The sequence below is a fragment of the Colobus angolensis genome, unplaced genomic scaffold, assembly GCF_000951035.1.
Source record: "Colobus angolensis palliatus isolate OR3802 unplaced genomic scaffold, Cang.pa_1.0 Scaffold3, whole genome shotgun sequence".
Lineage (NCBI taxonomy): Eukaryota > Metazoa > Chordata > Mammalia > Primates > Cercopithecidae > Colobus > Colobus angolensis.
In genome coordinates, this window is record NW_012116265.1 from 19,671,102 (window position 1) to 19,676,242 (window position 5,141).

The following is a 5,141-nucleotide window of genomic DNA, read 5'->3' on the forward strand; positions in this document are numbered from 1 at the left end:
AAATTTTATTTTTGAGATAGGTTCTTATCCTGTTGCCCAGGATGGAGTGCAGTGGCACAATCATAGCTCACTGCAGCCTTGAACTCCTGGGCTCAAGCGATCCTCTTGCCTCAGCCTCCCTAATAGCCTGGACTACAGTTGCTTGCTACCAGGCTCAACTAATTTAAAAAAAGAGATGAGGTCTTGCTTTGTAGCCCAGGCTGGTATAATGGTCCTGGCTTCAAGCAATCCTCCACGTTGGCCTCCAAAAGTGCTGGGATTACAGGCATGAATCACTGTGCCCAGCCACCATTGACATTTTGGTTTTTGGTTTTGGTTTTTTTTGGAGACAGAGTCTCGCTGTATCCTCCAGGCTGGAGTATAGTGGCATGAACTCTATTCACGGCCACCTCCACCTCCACGAGGTTCAAGTGATTCTCATGCCTCAGCCTCCCAAGTAGCTGGGATTACAGGCACCTGCCACCAAGCCCAGCTAATTTTTGTATATTTAGTAGAGACAGGGTTTCACCATGTTGGCCAGGCTAATCTTGAACTCCTGAGCTCAGGTGACCTGCTCTCCTTGGCCTCCCAAAGTGCTGGTATTACAGGCGTGAGCCACTGCGCCTGGCCCACTATTGACATTTTGAACCAAGTAATTCTTTGTCACGGGGAGTTGTCCTATGCATCATTGTAGGATACTTTGCAGCACCCACTAGAAGCCAACAGCATCCCCGATTTCTGACAACCGAAAATGTTCAGATATTGAACAAATGTCCTTGACTGGTAGGCAGAGTTAGGGAGAGGTATGTGGAGAAGCTAGAGCAAAGTCATCCTGGTTGAGAGACACTTCTCTACAGCTCTGTACCATTCTATAGTCCCCACCAACCTGTCCCTTTCTATAGTCCCAACTATGACTCTCTCTTACCTGAAATACCAGAATAGCTTCCTATCTGGTTTCCCTACCTCCATTCTAGCTCTCCATACAGCAGCATCCAGGGTGATCCTTTTAAATCATCAACCAAATTTTGTCATTCTTCTGTTTTTAACCCTCAGTGGCTTCCTGTAACAATAAAGATTCAAATTTTTATAATAGTGTGCAAGACTCTACATGACCTGGCGCTTGTGCATTTCCTATCACTCTCCCCTTGTTCATTGCACTCCGGTCATGCTGGCTTCTTTGCTCTTCCTTGAACATCTCATAAATAATCCCTCCTTTGGACATTTTCATTTGCTGTTCCCTTTGTTTCGAATGCTCTTCCCTCAGAATCTGCATGGCTCCTTCCTTCACTTCACTCAGGTTGTTTGTTCATGTGTTTGTTTGTTTGAGATGGAGTCTCACTTTGTTGCCCAGGCTGGAATGCAGTGGTGCAATCTCGGCTCACCGCAGCCTCTGCCTCCCGGGTTCAAGCCATTCTCCCGCCTCAGCCTCCCAAGTAGCTGGGACTAGAGGCACTCACCACACCTGGCTAATTTGTATATTTTTAGTAGAGAAAGGGTTTCACCATGTTGGCCAGGCTGGTCTTGAACTCCTGACCTCATTATCCGCCCACCTCGGCCTCCCAAAGTGCTGGGATTACAGGTGTAAACCACTGCACCCGGCCTCATTTAGGTTATTTAAAACCTCCTCAGAGAGTCCTTCCCTGACCACCCTATCCCAAGGAGCACCTCCACCATCATCCTCTCTCCCCATATGTTGGGTGATGGACATGTTGACCCACAGCCCAGATTCCCTTTCAAGGCAGGACTTGTTGCCCCAGCAGCTGGGAGTGCCGTAAGCAGACAGCCTTCAGCTATCAGCTCCTTTGAGAATTGCCTCAGCTACAAGAGAGAATGTGCCCAAGGGTACACCCTTTGCAAGATATCCCACGCCCAGTGACTGATTGGGGTGGAGTAGAAAGGAGGGCCACTGTGGCCCAACAGGAAGCAACTGAGATGGGCCATGTCCACTCTGGTGCTCCCCATGGGGTCGGCTGAGGCTGTAGTAGGGCCTGCCTCTCAGCTTGATTCCTCCCTCTGCCCAATCATGCTTCCTTCATCTCCCTACCAAGATGCCACCTCTATAGTCATTGAACATGAGAAGCATTGTCTCAGGGTGTGGGTCCAGTGGACCCTACCTGTGACACCCACTGTACTTTTCTTAGCACTATCTGATTTATATTTAATATCGTTTTGTATCTGCCTAAGTTCTGTGAAGACAGATACTTTGTCTTGAAACTGCAGCACCTATGCCTGGCACATACAGAGTAGTTGCTCAGTAAATACTTTTTGTTTGCTTTTTTGTTGTTTTGTTTTGTAGAGACAGGGTCTTGCTATGTTGCCCAGGCTGATCTCAGACTCTTGGCCTCAAGCAGTCCTCCCGCCTCGGCCTTCCAAAGCACTGGGATTATAGGCGTGGCCACCACACCGAGCCAGGTCAATAATTACTGAATGTTGAACGAATCATCACTGCCGCCGGTCGAGGTGGCTCATACCTGTAATCCCAGCACTTTGGGAGGCTGAGGCAGTCGGGTCACATAAGGTCAGGAGGTCTAGACTAGCCTGGCGAACATGGCGGAACCCCATCTCCACTAAAAATACAAAAAAATTAGCCAGGCATGGTGGCACATGCCTGTTATCTCAACTACTTGGGAGGCTGAGGCACAAGAATCGCATGAACCTGGGAGGTGGAGGTTGCAGTGAGCCAAGATCGCACAGCTACACTCCAGTCTGGGCGACAGAGCAAGACTCCGTCTCAATTAAAAAAAAGAAAGAATTATCACTGTCATTTCCTTACTACTGTTGGGGCTCAGAAAATAATACCCCAAAGTAAGGCACTTTGGCATGCTGATACTTTGAACTGAAAGATATTGGAAGGACCTCAAAAGCAAAGTCTCTTTCTTCTCTTCTCCTGTACTTCTTTCTTCTGCTTCCCTTCCTCTCCCAAGGCAGGCCATAGAAACTAGAACCCTTCTTCTCCAAAGCCAGCCATAAAACCTAGAAATAGGACTTTAACCTTCCTGCATCCTTCTGTGTAGGAGCTGGCCATAAAATTATCTGACCTACCTTGTCTGAAAATAGATCATAAGACCTTCATTTCAGAAGGGGCCCTGCCCTAAACCCAGGAGAAAGGAATGCCACACGAACAGGCCAAGAAGAATCTGAACACAGGCCTTGCTGGGTTTCCCCACTCAGTCTGTTACTATTAGATCATTCCCTTTCTGTCTAATCACGTTTCAACACAGCTGTCATGCTTCATTGAATCTAAGCATAAAAACGAACAGTTTTTGGCTGGACGCGGTGGCTCATGTCTGTAATCCCAGCACTCTGGGAGGCCGAGGCATGCGGATCATGAGGTCAGGAGATCAAGACCATCCTGGCTAACACGATGAAACCCCGTCTCTACTAAAAATACAAGAAAAAAAATTTAGCCAGGTGTGGTGGTGTGCACGTCTAGTCCCAGCAACTCAGGAGGCTGAGGCAGGAGAATTGCTTGAACCAGGGAGGTGAAGGTTGCAGTGAGCCAGATCGTGCCACTGCACTCGAGCCTGGGCCACAGTGCGACACTTCATCTCAAAAAAAAAAAAAAAAAAAGAACAGTTTTTTTCTTGAGTCTTTGGTTCTTCATTTCTGCAGGCTCCCATGTCACATACAATTTTGATTAGATAAATCTGATATGCTTTTAGATGGACATGGTGGTGTGTGCCTGCAATCCCACCTACTGGGAAGGCTAAAGCGGGAAGATGGCTTGAGCCCATAAGTTCAAGGCTGCAATGAGCCATGATCACGCCACTGTACTCCAGCCTAGACAACAGAGCAAGACCTTGTCTCTAAAACAAAAAATTAAAAGAGAAAGTTATAAATTTCTTATGCTTTTCTCTTGTTAACCAGTCTTTTGTTATAGGAGTGGTGGCCATGACCCTTCTGATAGGGAGGAAAGTTATTACACGTTTCCACCCTTCAATACTCCAAGATTACTCTATGGTTGGGGAGTCCTTGGGTTATATCTAATATAAAGGCTCCAACTGTTTTTTGTTTTTTGTTTTTGAAACAGGGTCTCGCTCTGTTGTCCAGGTTGGAGTGCAGTGGCATGATCTCAGCTTCCCAAGCAGCTGAGACTACATGCTTGCACCACCACACCCAGCTAATTTTTGTTTTTGTTTTGTAGCAATGAGGTCTTGCCATGTTGCCTAGGCTGGTCTCCAACTCCTGAGTTCAAGCAATCCTCCTGTCTCAGCCTACCAAAGTGCTGAAATTACAGGCATGAGCCACCACGCCCAGCCAAGACTCCAACTTTTTAACAGACTTGCAGGGGCCATAACCTTTCCAAAATGATTCCAGGGTGGAAACAGGCCAAGATGGTTTCAGATCTAGAGGACCTGACAGCAGGGCTCTGCTCAGCTGACAACTCTGTCCCTCTTGCTCACAAATTTAATAGGCTGTTCTCACTTGGGGAAGATGCCACCGTCCTTTGAACTAGCTACACCGCAGGCATTTTGACCTGGTCAGCCCACAGGATAAATTTTAGATTAAGCAGCTATTCTTGAGTAGTTTTACACACTTTCATGTTTTTTAAGAACATTCACATTGCTCAGGAATTTCTTCTTTTTTTTTGCTCAGGAATTTCTTAGGATGGCCACTAGATGTGGGTCACTTTATCATTCTAATTTTATATACAGGGAAACCTAGGTCAGAGGAGTAGCTTCATTCATCCCAGAAGCTACTCCTCTGAGCGAACACCTTCTGTGTGCCAGGCACTGGGCTGGGTATTGGAGGTTGACTAGGCAAGTTCCTTGGCTAGCAAGGGGAACAGACAGGTCCCACTCTGTCTATAACTGAGGTGTGAACCAAGAGCTTGGAGAACCAGAAGATAAAATGATTGCTTCTCTTTAGGGTATAACCTCTGAAAAACTTTTATTGTATAGGTAACATTTTAAAAAACAAAACACAGGCCAGGCACGGTGGCGCATGCCTGTAATCCCAGCACTTTGGGAGGCCAAGGCAGGCAGATCATGAGGTCAGGAGTTTGAGACCAGCCTGACCAAGATGGTGAAACCCCGTCTCTACTAAAAATACAAAACTTAGCCGGGTGTGGTGGAGTAAGCCTGTAATCCCAGCTACTCAGGAGGCTGAGACAGGAGAATCGCTTGAACCCGGGAGGTGGAGGTTGCAGTGAGCCAAGATCC

The 5,141-nt window shown here is 47.2% G+C and overlaps 1 protein-coding gene across 1 annotated transcript in view; it reads right to left on the reverse strand.

The window, feature by feature from the left end:
• Positions 1-5,141, reverse strand: part of VRTN (vertebrae development associated) — a 72,185-nt gene that overhangs the window by 50,763 nt on the left and 16,281 nt on the right. The window lies entirely within an intron of this gene.